Consider the following 19341-nt stretch of genomic DNA (forward strand, 5'->3'; position numbering starts at 1 on the left):
AGGGATGCCCTCTCTCACCACTCCTATTCAACATAGTGTTGGAAGTTCTGGCCAGGGCAATTAGGCAGGAGAAGGAAATAAAGGATATTCAATTAGGAAAAGAGGAAGTCAAATTGTCCCTGTTTGCAGACGACATGATTGTATATCTAGAAAACCCCACTGTCTCAGCCCAAAATCTCCTTAAGCTGATAAGCAACTTCAGCAAAGTCTCAGGATACAAAATCAATGTACAAAAATCACAAGCATTCTTATACACCAACAACAGACAAACAGAGAACCAAATCATGAAGGAACTCCCATTCACAATTGCTTCAAAGAGAATAAAATACCTAGGAATCCAACTTACAAGGGACGTGAAGGACCTCTTCAAGGAGAACTACAAACCACTGCTCAAGGAAATAAAAGAGGATACAAACAAATGGAAGAACATTCCATGCTCATGGGTAGGAAGAATCAATATCATGAAAATGGCCATACTGCCCAAGGTAATTTACAGATTCAATGCCATCCCCATCAAGCTACCAATGACTTTCCTCACAGAACTGGAAAAAACTACTTTAAAGTTCATATGGAACCAGAAAAGAGCCCGCATCGCCAAGTCAAAAGAACAAAGCTGGAGGCATCACACTACCTGACTTCAAACTATACTACAAGGCTACAGTAACCAAAACATCATGGTACTGGTACCAAAACAGAGATATAGATCAATGGAATAGAACAGAGCCCTCAGAAATAACGCCGCATATCTACAACTATCTGATCTTTGACAAACCTGAGAAAAACAAACAATGGGGAAAGGATTCCCTATTTAATAAATGGTGCTGGGAAAACTGGCTAGCCATATGTAGAAAGCTGAAACTGGATCCCTTCCTTACACCTTACACAAAAATCAATTCAAGATGGATTAAAGACTTAAACATTAGACCTAAAACCATCAAAACCCTAGAAGAAAACCTAGGCATTACCATTCAGGACATAGGCATGGGCAAGGACTTCATGTCTAAAACACCAAAAGCAATGGCAACAAAAGCCAAAATTGACAAACGGGATCTAATTAAACTAAAGAGCTTCTGCACAGCAAGAGAAACTACCATCAGAGTGAACAGACAACCTACAAAATGGGAGAAAATTTTCGCAACCTACTCATCTGACAAAGGGCTAATATGCAGAATCTACAATGAACCCAAACAAATTTACAAGAAAAAAACAAACAACCCCATCAAAAAGCGGGCGAAGGACATGAACAGACACTTCTCAAAAGAAGACATTTATGCAGCCAAAAAACACATGAAACAATGCTCACCATCACTGGCCATCAGAGAAATGCAAATCCAAACCACAATGAGATACCATCTCACACCAGTTAGAATGGCAATCATTAAGAAGTCAGGAAACAACAGGAGCTGGAGAGGATGTGGAGAAATAGGAAAACTTTTCCACTGTTGGTGGGACTGTAAACTAGTTCAACCCTTGTGGAAGTCAGTGTGGCGATTCCTCAGGGATCTAGAACTAGAAATTCCATTTGACCCAGCCATCCCATTACTGGGTATACACCCAAAGGACTATAAATCATGCTGCTATAAAGACACAAGCACGTGTCTGTTTATGGTGGCATTATTCACAATAGCAAAGACTTGGAACCAACCCAAATGTCCAACAAGGATAGACTGGATTAAGAAAATGTGGCACATATACACCATGGAATACTATGCAGCCACAAAAAATGATGAGTTCATGTCCTCTGTAGGGACATGGATGAAATTGGAAATCATCATTCTCAGTAAACTATCGCCAAGAACAAAAAACCAAAATCCGCATATTCTCACTCATAGGTGGGAATTGAACAATGAGAACACATGGAAACAGGAAGGGGAACATCACACTCTGGGGACTGTTGTGGGGTGGGGGGAGCGGGGAGGCATAGCATTGGGAGATATACCTAATGCTAGATGACGAGTTAGTGGGTGCAGCGCACCAGCATGGCACAAGTATACATATGTAACTAACCTGCACATTGCGCACATGTACCCTAAAACCTAAAGTATAATAATAATAAATAAATGAATAAATAAATTTTTAAAAAAATCATCCTGTTCTACATTCATAAACAACTTTTCACTTTACTGAGTATACTGAAGATAAACCTTAAAAAAAAAAAAAAAGCCGCACCAAAAAGAAAATAAGCCTCAATGTGTTAAATCAATTTCTTATAATCCTCTTCGCTAACGCTAGGGTGTTCAAAGCATCTTTTGAAATAACACTTTTCTTCCTGAGTAACACGGAATCAGTCCGACTGATAATTCTAGTTTTCAAAGTGGGCTGATAGATATAAATCATACCATCTTTATTTTCAGATTAAAAAAACACATACATATAACTCATTCATTTTCTAGATTCTGATCAGAACTGTCTTTATTCTTTCCACTGTTGACTCTAAGGTTAATGTAAAATTTTCTGAAGTAGTATTCATAACTAATATATATGTTGGACAAACAATATAGCACAGTGAAACAAAAATTAATTTAGTCAGGAGATCTAGGTTTATGTCCCTTACAGGTAAGTGGTTATAAGCCACCTACTTACTTACCAGCTATGTATCTGTGGGCAAACTGCTTTGAGAATGAAATGAGATAACCTCTGTGAATTCATTTTGTATGTATAAAGTGGTAAAAGTGGTAATGCCAATGTAAGTTAGTGTCCTGTTATTTGAATTTATTTTCAGCCGATTTGTTTTGAAGTTTCTTTTTTGGCTTCACTATTTAGCTGACTTATTTTGAAAAAAATTTTAATTAAGAACTAATTGAAACAACATCAGGAAACTATGACACATCATTAACTTAAAAATCATTGATGAAGTGCTGTTGACTTTAAAAGGTAAGTACAAAAAGCTGCAAAAGACAAAACTATTACACATACACCTGTCTGAAAGAAAACAAAAGACGAAAGAAACTGTGTATCTTTTTGAACAACACAATAATGTTATCGAAGTTAATAAGAAAAGTGGGTTCCTGCTTTGCTAATTAGATGCTAGAAGTTACTGAGTCTAATTAGATGCTAGAAGTTACTGATTCTACGCAGCTTTACTACACACGAAATCTAAATTGTCACATCAACTAAAGCCGAGGTTACTGCATTTCTCTATTCTTTCGTGCTTGTACCTGCTATTTTGGGTTTGCAACTCATTCCTAATTCTTTCCTTTAACAGCGTTATTTCATGACAATGATGTGGAAGAAAAATTTACAACACTATTTTTAAAGTTTTTCCTTTCTAAAAATGTCTTCCATTATTGTTTTTTCCAAATGACATTAAGCTGCATTATCTTGAACTACTGGGAACCTGCTTAGATTGCCCTTCCCTATAGACATTTTACCGATTCCTTCTCACTTCATTCAGAAATCCCAAACAGAATAAAACAAAACAAAACAAAAGAAATTCTGAAACTCTTGTAGTTTCTCTCCTTTTCAACTCCCCCTTGATTTGTGGATGAACTTTGGATATGTTTTTCTTTGATAAGCAAGCTATATTACGGTATTGTCTCTGCACCACAGTGTTTGGATGTATTTTAATTTAGAAATGTAACATCTGGCAGAAACCTGTGTCAGATCATGAGAGGTTATGGAAATGCACTGATTCTCAACTGGGCAAGATTTTTGAGCCCCAGGGGCATTCAGCGACGTTTAGAGATTGGCTGTCACAACTGAGATGTATTCCTGGATTCTGATGGGCTGAAGGCCAGGCATACTACTGCACATCCTACAATGCAAAGACAGCCTCCTACAATAAGGAATTATTTGGTGCCAAATTTGCAAAGGGTCTGGTTAAGAAACCTTGTGACAGTGACACAAGAATTGAAGAGGAAAATTCTTGTTTGGGAAGAACCTGATTTCCATTGCTCACGAAAGTGAATCTTTTCATGACCTCAGTTTCAGTTTCCTTGCCTGAAAACGAAATGGCCGGAAAAGGCCTCAGGTGTCTCTTCTGATTCTCATACTCTATACACAAATAGTAAAATGGATACTTAGTTTGTTAAAGAGGAAAAAAGGCATTTGATTTTATAAGAAGTTTGACTTTAGCTTGGATCTTACAAACTGGCTGCCTGCTTAACTGGAATCGTACATATAAAATTCACTGAATCTCTTTAACAGCGTGGTAACATTTTAAATTAAGCAAGTCACCATCACGTCCTAGTCCTCAGCGAGCAGGTGGCGCTCAAAGCTAACAAAGTAAGCCACGTACTTCATTTTTTGCAATGTACCTCATTTTTACCATGGCTTGACTAGCAGGGATTGTTCAATTCCGACTCTGTGTGTATTTATACATAATTATGTAAGGTATATATATCTATATAAATATTATATATCTATGCAAATATTATGTATATATATTATATATATAAATATATCTATAATTATATATATTATACAAATGTTATATATACAAATATTATATAAATGTTATATATATTTTATATAAATGTTATATATATAAATATTTTCTACATCTATTTTTATATATAATATATTTATTTATATATAAATATTTTATATATATATATGTATATATATAAATCCACAATCAATAGATAGCCTTTGGTTATTTCTAAACTATGGCCAAAAATATAAAGGAATGCTTAGGATAAGCTAAAGTTTAATTTTAAAGAAAGTACCATCGTAACTGTCAATAGCATCCCGCAAACCAACTGCATTAAAGAAGTAATTTTCTTAATCATACCTTCAAGTGAGTTGGTGAATTTTGAAGTGAGAAATGTTGGAATAGTAAACGGGTGAGCTTCAAAACCATCATATACACAACTCTCACTGCGATTTCTAGCAAGCGTATTCCTTGTTATATGCAGACAATCAAGTGACAAAGACAGCTAAAAGCTGGAGAAAATTATCATTAAACTCCAGCGATGTCAGCTCCTTTGCCAGTATTATCTAATGCAATTACTAAGTGAACATGTAAGCAAATTGATATTTACATAAACTGGCCAGGAAAAAGGCTAGAATTTGTAGTCATCAAAGTTACATTCACAGCAACAGGAAGAGGAGCAAATAAAGACAATGCTAAAATTAAGAAAATATGACGGGAAAATCAGAAGTTAATGCAGCAGCAGATTCTTGGGGAGTGCTGCGTGGGAAGGACGAAATTCAAGCAATACGCAATCCTTGCAAAACTATGCAAGAAAAAGCAAAAATATATACGAGACCTGAAAAATGAGTCACGGCCAGCGGTTACAAAAGAATGCTACGTGCAATCTCTATAGGAATAAATTTATATTATACATATTATTTTTCTATAGGAATAAATATTTACATAAACTGATCAGGAAAAAGCCTATCATCTGTAGTCAGCAAAGTTACATTCACAGCAATAGGAAGAGGAGCAAATAAAGAGAGTGATAAAATTAAGAAAATATGACGTGAAAATCGGAATGAAAACCTTAAGTAAATCCAAGAGCAGATTCTCGGGGAGTGGTGCGTGGGGAGGATGAAATTCGAGCAACAAACAATCCTGGCAAAACAAAGCAAGAAAACACAAGAAAGCAAAAGTATATATGAGACCTGAAAAATGGGTTGTGGCCACAGATAATAAAAGAGTGCTATGCAGAAACTCTGTTTTCAAAGAGGAAGAAAGTATTTCTCAACGCATTTTACAAAGCTAAAAGCATATAAGTAACAAAGCCTCATCCAGATGATCCATCCCTGCCCTCAACACAAAGGGGAAATTCCAGCCGTATATAAAGAGTCTAAGTTTATACTGGGAATGCAAGAATACTCCATTTGCAGGATACATTACTTTAATTCACCACTGAAAATCAATTGATAAAATACAGCACTCATTTTTAAATTTTTTAAAACCCCAAGTCAAATTTCAGAGAAAGAGGAATCTTCTTTTCGATCAATCTCATTCTACCCTATCATCAAGCTTACAAGTGAACTAGTTGAGTCAACTCAATTGAAAGTAGGGATAAGGTAAGGGCACCAGGTCACCTCCTTATCACTCCTATATGTTTTCTCCACTATGTATAACTAAGAGTGAATACTATTAGTATTAGAATAGTGAATACTAACAAAAAGCTTTTTATGAATCAGTAAGAAAAATAAAATTAAGAAGGTAATTTAAAAAGCTAAACATCAATGACCAACTTCAACGATGATTTTAAAAAGTGCCCATCAACATAATGTAGTATTTTCCGGCTATTAGGCTGACAATTTAAAAAATACTAATAACTTTCACTGGAATGGGTGTGGAAAAGACAGCATTCTACACACCATCAGTGAGAAAACACTAATACGTGATTTACCAAGAGTACTTTGGAAAAGGTGTATCATAATTTGATAAGTGGGGATACTCACCAGTATACTAAAAAGGAGAATTAGTTATAAAATTGTTATAAAAGGGGCAAAGTGCTTTCACCTAGCAATTCCACTGATAGCAATTCATCTCAAGAAATTAATAGTACAAGCGTGCCAAGATATTTACACAAAGATATAGCAATTCATCTCAAGAAATTAATAGTACAAGCGTGCCAAGATATTTACACAAAGATATTCATAGCATCTTTTTTTTTTTTTTTTTTTTGAGACTGAGTCTCTCTTTGCAGCCTAGGCTGGAGTGCAGTGGCACAATCCCACCTCACAGCAATCTGCATCCCAAGATCAAGTGATTCTGCTGCCTCAGCCTCCCGAGTAGCTGGGATTACAAGTGTGCGCCACCACGCCTGGCTAAATTTTTTGTACTTTTAGTAGAGACAGGAAACAAAAATCATTCAAATATTCCTTCACATTTTCAAAAACACTTAAGATACACAATATTGAAGAACACATGCTGGCTCCTTTAATTTGTTCTTCTAATAAAAGAAACAGAACGGAAAAAAGAATTACTTTAGGTTTCTAATCCCTGACGTTTTTGATGTTACCTCTGTATGTAAAACCTCAACTTTTTCCCAATTTTCTGGGGTTGGTATTGTGGAAATCTCAAGGATATTAGTTCTTGGAATTGATTACCATAGATATGATTATGGGTCATATATACAGTCACGGCTATGAAAAGAGACCCACAGGACGACTAATGTGAAGCAGCCCGCTAAAATACAAATATAATTCAAATTCTGTGCTCTAAAAGGTGGGTAGTAATTTTATTTCACTCTGTCTTTCTAAAAAATTGATAAAAGTCAGTCTGGATGTTTCAGCCATTTGACAGCAAGATGAAAATAAACATGCTACAATATAGAAAGGGACACCACATCTCAAAAACCTGTTCTACAGTAAAGTTTTTGCTAAGTACATTCGTGTCAAAATGTAACGCAATTACTTCTAAATAATACAGAGGCCTTCATTCTAGACTAATTCTAAGTGTTGTCGTAAATTTTAGGTACATTTCACTACTTTAAAATGGCAAACTATTCAAGCAATTTGTACAAAAAAAGGGCTCAATAGTATCTGAAAGTAAATCATTTTACTCCCTCTTAAATTACCTGATAATTATACACAGGCAAATGATATCCAGTGATGACGTGAACTGCTGAATTTGGGTAAGTAGGATGTGCCTAAAAATAAAGTTTACAGTAAGAATGAACGAATATGATAAAACATTTTGTTAATTAGAAATACTATTCCCAATATAAAAAACTATGAAATAGTTTTAAAACATTATTTTTCTACATACAGCGTTGCAGAATTCTAAATGAGTGACTGATTTTATGAAGAAAGAGTCTGTCAAGTGCTGCCCTTTGGGTGGGGAGGGGGAACAGACAAATGACAAAAGAAGTGACTATTTCGCCAGACAGGTTTACCTTATTTATACTGTGTACTTATGCCCACCCAGAAGTTATTTTTTACGCTGGTGATAAGGCTCTATTAAGACAGACTTCAATGTAAGTTAAATTAATGCATTTGCTGTTTCTTTGTTAAAATACTTCTAAAGGGTTTCGTATCTGACAATATTATAGGGAATTATGAAGTTCTCCTACAAACCTTATGGCTTTTTCTGTACTTCATTTCAAAAAACTAAGGGCAGTATATAATCCGCAACTGGAAAAGAGACAGTATAATGTCTTCTACGTTTCAATAAATACTTACTGACTGAAAACACATACGCAGCATGACACATGAATACACCCAGATTACAGAATGGCTCACAGTAAATGTGAGAAACAGGGCTTTTTTTCTAGCCATCGCTCAGAGGACGAAAAAGAGGCAGAGGTATACCCTACCTGTTTCAAGTACATGGAAAATGTCAACAAACGAGAGACACTGAAAAACTATTTCACCACTATTTTCTTACTTTATTTTCCATCAAAGAAAATGTCTTTTAAACTAAGACATGAATAAAACAAACTAAAAAGAAAATAAACGTTACTTATCACCAGTAAGTGACAGAGTATGTCAAATCCTACTTTACATATCAAGGTAACCAGGATCAGAGAAATTACATGCCAGACACTCACGGGATTTATAAATATAGTAAAACACATTAGAAATCTACCCATTCCAGAACCAGAATATATCCAGAAGTCAGCAATCTCCATGAGGAGGCATCTGGATATCATTCCAAGTAAAGAATAGCTGGATAAACTGCTAACCTTAGAGAAGAATAAACTAGGCAGACACATGAAGACAGCTGCTTTCAAATATTTTCGGAACTAGTTATATGGGGGGAAAGCAGTTCGGCTGTTTTAGAGGTAATACTCTTTTTTCTTCCTATTCTTATTTAAGAGTAATTAATAGCAAAACATTTCTGTTTCTCTTTAACAGATTTTTCTTACGGAGGGTAAAGCCAGAGGCAGATGCCAGGCAGATACATGCTCATTCTAAAGCCACATTAATACTACCTTTCATGGATTGTATAGTCTATCAAAAAGTAACTGAATTCTTATCATTATGTGGACCAGCCACTGCTTAAGCATGCAAAAACCTGGGAGAGAAAAAGGCACTGTTGCTCCCATAGGAGTTTATAATTGGGTTAAAAGAAAGTAACAAAACGTGCCACTTTAATACAAAGAATGATTTAAAAAATTTACAGGCATATATGACATAGAAAAAAATCAAGGAAGAACAGGGAGTATACGTTTGGCGCATTCACTTCACCTGATGTACAGCATAACTCCTTTGCTCCCCAAAAGGCCACTGTGGTGGCATCTTGGGGAAAAAAAAAAAAAAAAAAGAAAGCAAAAAAAAAGGAAACCAAAATTATTCAAATATTCCTGTACATTTTCAAAAACACATGAGATACACAATATTGAAGTACTTCTCATGCTGGCTCCTTGGATAATAGAACAAAAGAAACAGAATACAAAAAAGAAGTACTTTAGGTTTCTAATCCCTGAAGTTTCTTGTTGTTACTTCTACATACAAAACCTCACCTTTTCCCCAATTTTCTGGAAATGGCATTGTGGAACTCTCAAAGATATTAATTCTTTGAATTTGTTACCACACATATGATTATGGGTCACAGATATAGTCGTATCGTTGAAACGACACCCAGAGAACTACTAACATGAAGCAGCAAGCTAAAATAAAAATACAACTGGAATTCTGTGCTCTAAGAATTGGGTAAAGCTTTTATTTCACTCTGTATCTCTATAAAATTCAGCAAAGTCAGTCTGTATGTTTCAGCTCTTAGACACCAAACAGAACAAAATACATGCTGAAACAAAGACGGAAACACAAATCTCAGAAATTGTTCTACAGAAAAGTTATCGCTAGGTACCCTCAACAGCAAACATAACAAAATACATGCTGAAACAAAGACGGAAACACAAATCTCAGAAATTGTTCTACAGAAAAGTTATTGCTAAGTACCCTCCTGTCACAATACTCTTTCATCACTTCTAAACGATACAGAGGGCTTCATTACGCTAATTCTAAGTGTTTTCTTAAATTTTAGGTACATTTCACTAGTTTAAAATGACAAACTATTCAGGCAATTTGTATAAACAAGTGGGAGGCCTCAATAGTAGCTGAAAGTAAATCGTTTTACTCCCTCTTCAATTACCTGATAATTATATACAAGCAACTGATATCAAGTGATGACCTGACCTGCTGAATTTGGGTAAGCAGGATAAGCCTGAAAATAAAGTTTACAGAAAGAATGGATTAATACGGTAAAACATTTTTTTTTTAATTAGAAAGAATTATCATTCCCAATATAACAAAAATACGAAAAACTTTGAAATAGTAATTACTTTTCTATACACAGCAATGTAGAATTCTAAAAGAATGACTGACTTCATGAAGAAACAAACATTCTCTGTCAAGCGCTACCCTTTGGGTGGGGAGGAGGAAGAGACAAATGACAAAAGAAGTGACTATTGCACCAGCCAAAGTTTACTTTATTTATACTGCGTACTTATGCCCACCCAGAAGTTATTTCTTACACTGGTGATAAGGCTCTATTAAGACAGATTTCAACCTAAGTTAAGTTAATACATTTGCTACTTCTTTGGCAAAATACTTCCAGACTGTTTTGTATTTGACAATACTATAGGGTAATACTGTAGTTCTTCGACAGATGTTACGGCTTTCTCTGTACTTCATTTCCTAAAAGTAAGGACAGTATATACACCACAAATGGAAAAGAGACAGTATAATGTCCTCGACGTTTCAATAAATCCTTACTAATTAAAAACACACAGGTAGCAGCATTCATGAATACACCCACATTCAGTAATGGCTCACCGTAAATGCTAGAAACAAGTAGGGCTTTTCTTCTAGCCACTGCTCCGAGAAGGAAAAAGAAGAAGACGTGTACCCTACACGTTTCAAGTACACGGAAAATATCAACAAATGAGAGACACTGAAGAACTATTTCACTACTATTTTGTTACTTTATTTTCCATCAAAGAAAAGGTCTTTTAAACACACACAGAAATGAAAGGAACGCAGAACAAAATAAACCTTATTTATCACCACTAAGTGACAGAGGATGTCAAATCCCACTTTAAATATCAAAGCAACCAGCATCAGAGAAATGACATGCCAGAAACTCACGGGATTTATAAATAGAGTAAAAGAGATCAGAAATCTACCCATCCCAGAACCAGAATATATCCAGAAGTCAGCAATTTATATGACGAGGCATCTGGAAAGCATTGCAACGCAAAGAATAGCTGGGTTAACTCCTAACCTTAGAGAACAATAAATTAGGCAGACACATAAGGAGAGCGGCTTCCAAATACTTTAGGAACTAGTTATATGGGGTGAAAAAGGAAGAGATAGGAAGAGATTTGTTCATGTGTCTAAAGAGGTCATTTCTGAGAGAAAGCCTTGCCAATATATACTTGGCAAGATTTTTAGCTCAAATAACCAACACTAATAAGAAGAAATTTCTAACAAAAGTAACAAATTTCCCATTATTCACACTGTTCAAACAGGGATTCCATTGCCACTTACTATGGAAAGTGTAGATACAATTCCACAGACGCAAGGATGACTACAATAAACAAGAGAACAGGAACATAAGCAGTTCTTACCTGAACGTACTGAGTTACAGGATTCAGCGTGATTAGGGGCTGCAGGCGAGTTTCAGTGTTTGGATTCCTCCAGACGTTCTGAAACTGTGGTGGAGGAGGAGGATTAAATACCAAAGGACATGGCTGCACATGACGAGCACCTTTTTGAAAAGCAAGAAGAAAAAAGCCTACTTTTAGATATTTGAAAAGCTACACGGGTCAAAAAAGAACAATTTCTTTTCCTACTCACAGAACTTTTGTTTCCTGATTGCAGGGCCCAGCTTCAGCTTTTTACCCTGGAGATGTATCTGTGACTGAAAAGAGAACAGTAACAAAACTAGAATCCATTTTCAAGTCTTAGCTTCCAAGACTTGGGTAAACACCTAAAGTCTTCTAAAGTGCCTATCATCATAGACGATCAGTGACAACTACGCACCAAATTAAAATTTGTCATCATGAAGCTACCTTACTTACCCTTGCCACTCTAATCAGTGTCAACAGGCATCAAGTGAAAGTTGATCAAAAACTTTTCATCACCCTGACTCCAACCCTTCCTGTCTGTAGTTCGTGAACCTAGGTGTCCAGTCAAAAATAAACAGCATCTATCAAGTTATGGGAGGTTACTCTGAGTTTGGATTTTGAACAGGAAGTCTAACTTGCTCCAAATTTTACACAAGTCTGAGTATATCACTAACACTCAACGTCGTATCAGTAAGATAAATAAGAGATTCTTCTATTAGACTACTTACTTCTACTATCTTCTGGACATCCACGTCATCAACAAATGAAACAAATCCATAGCTATAAAGGCAGATAAATGAAGCATAAAATCACCATCATACAGTACATGGTTCAGAACTTCTACTATTCTATATACAGAAGTGATCATGACCAAAGTTGAATAATATACCATGATAAGTATTTGCTAACATGCACATGACAGATCCTCTACAAATACTACTTTTTCTTAAGCAGAACTATGTCAAAATGTGCTAGATTAGGGCAGTGTGAAAACTTCATTGATTAACAAAGAGTTCACATCTGTGAACCTGAATTTAACTTACTATCTAAGACAAGGTGGTTAAAATTTAAGATGCGGTGCAGCGTATGAAGAAAACAATTATGTGAGAAAACTGATTAACTCATCTGTATGAAATAAAAATTGCAGACATTTCAAAGCAAACATTAGAAAAATGATTAAATAAAAGAACTGGTAATAACCTTTTATCCCCTACGTGAAAGAAATTAACACCGCAACAATTTCATTTATACAAGGGTCAGAATATCAGTTTTGAAGTCTTGTCTCATACCTATAGAACAGGGGACTAGAGTTCAGATATTTTTGATAAAATTACTCACCCTTTGGACACACCACTTCGATTCGTGATCATCTTCACTTCTTTCACTGAACCGTATCTACCAAAGCAGCTTCTGATCTCAGCTTCATCCGTCTATGGAACAGAATTGAACGTCAGAGTAAAAATTCAGCATTCAAAAATTTCAACTTTACTACAATTTTACTACCATGAGGGGGAAATTTCTTCCCCATTTATCCCCAAAATGACCAGTAGCTCTTTGTCAAAGATATTTTCAGTACCTATGGGTCAAACCTAAAAGCAATTCTAAACCTCCATGAAGTACAAAAACACATTAAGTTTGTAACAGGGCCCAAATCCCATTGTTCATAATGTATTTTAAGGTAAAAATGAGGTATGAATACAATACCCTATCATCAATTCCACCAACAAAAACAGTGTTTGGCATGATTTTGCCTTCTGGTAAGACCCAGCCTTGGCTAGCCGCAGCTGATGAAGACTGGGTGCTGGCCTCTCTGCAGATGGTTGAGTTGGGAGTCTCAGGATTTGCAGCAGACTGTAATTTGGAAAGTAGACATCATAATTACATATGCAGGCAAAACCCATACACAATGTGAAATATCATTTTTGTATTTTAAGTATATTTTATATAAATTACTTTCATTGTAAATTAGTCACCAGTGCAGCTCAGTGCAGGCTCAGGATTTAAACTAATCAGAGGACATCAGCATGGAATTTTAACCAAAGGATATAGTACTTTCTTAAACCTAATGCCACTCATCACCGAGTCTTGTATAATGCTATGGAAGAATACTCAGTTAGTATTTGTGAAAATACTCTGTGAAGTAGTTAAAAAAGACACCCCAAACTAGAAAGTTTAGATTTGTAAAAGTTAAAGTTATTAAAATCATCCTGTTCTATATTCATGAACAACTTTTCACTTTACTGAGTAGACTAAAGATAAACCTTACAAAAACAAAACAAACAAACAAAAAAAGCCGCACCAGAAAGAAAATAAGCCTCAATGTTTTAAACCAATTTCTTATAATCCTCTTCCCTAACGCTAGGGTGTTCAAAGCGTCTTTTGAAATAACATTTTTCTTCCTGAGTAACACAAAATCAGTCCATCTGATAATTCTAATTTTCACAGTGGGCTGATAGATATAAATCATGCCATCTTTATTTTCAGATTAAAAAAACACATACATATAACTCATTCATTTTCTAGATTCTGATCAGAACTGTCTTTATTCTTTCCACTGTTGACTCTAAGGTTAAGGTAAAATTTTCTGAAGTAGTATTCGTAAGTAATATATATGTTGGACAAACAATATAGCACAGTGAAACAAAAATTAATTTAGTCAGGAGATCTAGGTTTATGTCCCTTACAGGTAAGTGGTTATAAGCCACCTATTTGCCAACTGCGTATCTGTGGGCAAACTGCTTTGAGAATGAAATGAGATAACATCTGCGAATTCATTTTGTACGTATAAAGTGGTAAAAGTGGTAATGCCAATGTAAGTTAGTGTCCTGTTATTTGAATTTCTTTTCAGCCGATTTGTTTTCAAGTTTCTTTTTTGGCTTCACTATTTAGCTGACTTATTTTGAAAAAAATTTTAATTAAGAACTAATTGAAACATCAGGAAACTATGACACATCATTAACTTAAAAATCATTGATGAAGTGCTGTTGACTTTAAAAGGTAAGTACAAAAAGCTGCAAAAGACAAAACTATTACACATACACCTGTCTGAAAGAAAACAAAAGACGAAAGAAACTGTACATCTTTTTGAACACCACAGTAATGTTACAGAAGTTAATAAGAAAGGTGGGTTCCTGCTTCGCTAATTAGATGCTAGAAGTTACTGAGTCTACACAGCTTTACTACACATGAAATCTAAATTGTCACATCAACTAAAGCCGAGGTTACTGCATTTCTCTATTCTTTCGTGCTTGTACCTGCTATTTTGGGTTTGCAACTAATTCCTAATTCTTTCCTTTAACAGCGTTATTTCATGACAATGATGTGGAAGAAAAATTTACAACACTATTTTTAAAGTTTTTCCTTTCTAAAAATGTCTTCCATTATTGTTTTTTCCAAATGACATTAAGCTGCATTATCTTGAACTACTGGGAACCTGCTTAGATTGCCCTTCCCTGTAGACAATTTACCGATTCCTTCTCACTTCATTCAGAAATCCCAAACAGAATAAAACAAAACAAAACAAAAGAAATTCTGAAACTCTTGCAGTTTCTTTCTCTCCTTTTCAACTCCCCCTTGATTTGTGGATGAACTTTGGATATGTTTTTCTTTGATAAGCAAGCTATATTACGGTATTGTCTCTGCACCACAGTGTTTGGATGTATTTTAATTTAGAAATGTAACATCTGGCAGAAACCTGCGTCAGATCATGACAGGTTATGGAAATGCACTGATTCTCAACTGGGCAAGATTTGTGAGCCCCAGGGGCATTCAGCGACGTTTAGAGATTGGCTGTCACAACTGAGATGTATTCCTGGAATCTGATGGGCTGAAGGCCAGGCATACTACTGCACATCCTACAATGCAAAGACAGCCTCCTACAATAAAGAATTATTTGGTGTCAAATTTGCAAAGGGTCTGGTTAAGAAACCTTGTGACAGTGACACAAGAATTGAAGAGGAAAATTCTTGTTTGGGAAGAACCTGATTTCCATTGCTCACGAAAGTGAATCTTTTCATGACCTCAGTTTCAGTTTCCTTGCTTGAAAACGAAATGGCCGGAAAAGGCCTCGGGTGTGTCTTCTGATTCTCATACTCTATACATAATTAGTAAAATGGATACTTAGTTTGGTAAAGAGGAAAAAAGGCATTTGATTTTATAAGAAGTTTGACTTTAGCTTGGATCTTACAAACTGGCTGCCTGCTTAACTGGAATCATACATATAAAATTCACTGAATCTCTTTAACAGCGTGGCAACATTTTAAATTAAGCAAGTCACCATCACGTCCTACTCCTCAGCGAGCAGGTGGCGCTCAAAGCTAACAAAGTAAGCCATGTACTTCATTTTTGGCAATGTACCTCATTTTTACCATGGCTTGACTAGCAGGGATTGTTCAATTCCGACTCTGTGTGTATTTATACATAATTATATAATGTACATATATATATGTAAAAATACACAATCAATAGATAGCCTTTGCTTATTTCTAAACTATGGTCAAAAATATAAAGGAATGCTTAGGATAAGCTAAAGTTTAATTTTAAAGAAAGTACCATCATAACCGTCAATAGCATCCTGCCAACAAACTGCTTTAAAGAAGTAATTTTCTTAATCATACCTTCAAGTGAGTTGGTGAATTTTGAAATGAGAAATGTTGGAATAGTAAACAGGGGTAAGCTTCAAGACCATCATATACACAACTCTCATTGCAAATTTCTAGCAAGCACATTTCTTGTTATATGCGGACGGACAATCAAGTGACAAAGACAGCTAAAAGCTGGAAAAAATTATCATTAAACTCCTGCGACGTCAGCTCCTTTGCCAGTATTATCTAATGCAATTACTATGTGAACATGTAAGCAAACTGATATTTACATAAACCGGCCAGGAAAAAGCCCATCATTTGCAGTCATCAAAGTTACATTCACAACAATAGGAAGAGGAACAAATAAAGAGAATGCTAAAATTAAGAAAATACGACATGAAAATCAGAAGTTAATCCAAGAGCAGATTCTCAGGGAGTGCTGGGTGGGAAGGATGAAATTCAAGCAATAAACAATCCTTGCAAAACTAAGCAAGAAAAAGCAAAAATATATATTGAGACCTGAAAAATGGGTTGTGGCCCGTGGTTATAAAAGAATGTTATGCACAAACTCTATAGGGATAAATTTTGAAATCAACGACATGGTCAACTTGTACAGAAATTTTAATTTTTCCCAAACAATCTTGAAAAAGAACACCCAATGGTATTTGGCTTAGTTTCCCTGGGAGTTTTTTCAACTTGGGAAGAAACAGGCAACTTGGGTGTATGTGGTGTTTCAGAGGGAGGTGCACACAGATACCAGAAACCTGAAGTAAAGATAGAAGACACAGAAGAAGAGATTAAGAAATTTAAACTCTTTTCTTCAATTTTCAAAGAGGAAAAAAGTACTTCTCAATGCATTTTACAAAGGTTAACAGCATATAAGCAACAAAGCCTCATCAAGATGGTCCAACCCTCTCCTCAACACAAATGCAAAATTCCAGTAGTAAAGAATATAGTTTATACTGGCAATGCAAGAATACTCCATTCGCAGGATACGCTACTTTAATTCATCATTGAAAAAGTATTTAATAAAATACATCATTCATTTTTCAATTTTTTAAAAACCTAAGTAAAATAGAAATAGGGGATTCTTATTTTCTATCAATCTAATTCTACCCTATCACTAAGCTTACAGTGAAATACTACAGCCATCTCCACTGAAAAGAGGAATAAGGTAAGGGCACCACGGCACCTCATCGTTACTACTATATATATTTTCCCACTATGTATGACAACTGCGAGTATTAATACAGAGTTTTTATGAGTCAATAAGGGAAATAAAATTAAAAAGGAAATTTAAAAAGCTAATGATCAATGATCAACTTCATTGATGATTTAAAACAGTGCACATCAACATAGTGTAATATTATCCAGCTATTAGGTTGACAATGTAAAAAATCCTAATACCGTTCATTAGAAAGGGTGTGGAACAGAGATCACTCTACCCACCATCAGTGGGAAAATACTGATACATGCTTTACCAAGAGTACCTTGGAAAAGGTGTATCATAATTTGATAGGGGGATACTCACCACTATACTAATGAGGAGCATAACTTAAAATTGTTATGAAATGGCAAAGCACTTCCACCCAGCAATGCCACTTACAGCAATTCATCTCAAGGAATTAATAGTACAAGTGTGCCAAGATATTTACACAAGGACATTCACAGCATTTTTTTTTTTTTTTTTGAGACTGAGTCTCCCTTTCTTGCCTAGGCTGGAATGCAGTGGCACCATCTCAGCTCACTGCAACCTGCTTCCCAGGTTCAAATGATTCTCCTGCCTCAGCCTCCCGAGTAGCTGGGATTACAAGTGCACGCCACCATGCCTGGCTAATTTTTCGTATTTTTAGTACAGATGGGGTTTCACCATGTTAATCAGGCTGTTCTCGAAATCCTGACCTCCAGTGATCTGCCCACCTCAGTCTCCCAAAGTGTTGGGAATACAGGCGTGAGCCACGGCGCCCAGCCCATGATAGTTTCAATACTGAAAAAGTATTCATCATAAGGGAATTCAGTAAAACAACAGCATAATTTTTAACATGATATACTGAAAGTTATCTTCAGAATAATACCCACATTAACTGAAAGCTGCAAGTTGTAAAATAGTATTAAGCAGTACTATGTGACTTTTGTAAAAGTTGGCCTATCTATATGCAATCGCAATACACGCACAAAAATAAGCTGGAAGGGCATTCATGCATCAAAATTTAACTGTGGTTTTATGTGTTGGTATTAAGATGGACTGCTATTTTCTTACTGTGATTGTTTTCAAATGAGTAAATATACTACTTTTATAATCAGGAAAAAAACCTAATGAAACTGTAAGCATTTCTTCCCTTTACCTCTAAAAATGAAAAGTATTATTGTAAATAATTGTAACTTATAAATCAAGGTGACTTTTTATTAGCATGGATAACATGTTGCACACTTATGACACATAATAGTTGCTTATATATACTTAATGTTTATACATGGTAATATAAACCGTGTGTAAAACTCCTTTTATCTCTAAAAATGAAAAGACAGAATTATCAATGCAGACACACACACACAGAGCATGTAACACGTGTGTTTGACTCAGTGTTTGGTCAGCGTATTCAGAGCCACATCTGTGACGGCGCTCAACGAACGCTGGGCATTTACCAAACTCGCAGGAATGCACACCCAACATTATCTACCAATTGGACATTTTGTCAAAGATTCCTGGTTTATCTAGAAGGGAAAAATTGTGCCTGGAGTTTAAAAATTCTAAAATTCTCAACGGTAACTACTGAAGCCAACCTCTTGCCACAAAGATAGCGTCGAGTGAGCTTTTGTGCCTGTCGCCGCCGCAGGAGGGAGCCGCCATCAGCAAGTCCCCAGCAGCCGCTAGCCGCGAAAGGACCAGAGGCACTTCCCACCCAGCCCCCTCAGCTAGTGGGCCATGCCTTCAGGCCGCCCCACCCGCCACACTCAGGCCCCCACAAACCCCACCAACCCACCCCACCCAGTACAAGCACCAGGAGGGAACCACTTCCTGAAGAAGTTCCGGCCCTCCCAATTGAAGGGAGCCAAGTCCCTCAGCAGGCCCGCGGCCATCTTGCAGAGCCACCGGGAGAGCGTCAGAAATGAAGTTGGCGGGGTGGGGGCGCATGGGAGTGGGGGAGGGGGAAAGGGCGCCTAGGAGTGGAGGTGGGGACGCGTGGGGGTGGGGAACCCACACCCCAAATCGCTACCAGGAGAGAACCTGGGGCAGGAAATGGGTTCTGCACGAAGGCTGTGGCCCTTGCAAGCGAACT

At 36.2% G+C, this 19341-nt stretch overlaps 1 pseudogene; it reads right to left on the minus strand.

Moving 5' to 3' along the window:
• The window catches only part of LOC129053219 (deleted in azoospermia protein 1-like), a 47819-nt pseudogene extending 28908 nt beyond the window's left edge, over positions 1 to 18911 (minus strand).
• Between the last annotated feature and the right edge of the window lie 430 nt (positions 18912 to 19341).

The sequence above is a fragment of the Pongo abelii genome, chromosome Y (assembly GCF_028885655.2).
Source record: "Pongo abelii isolate AG06213 chromosome Y, NHGRI_mPonAbe1-v2.0_pri, whole genome shotgun sequence".
Lineage (NCBI taxonomy): Eukaryota > Metazoa > Chordata > Mammalia > Primates > Hominidae > Pongo > Pongo abelii.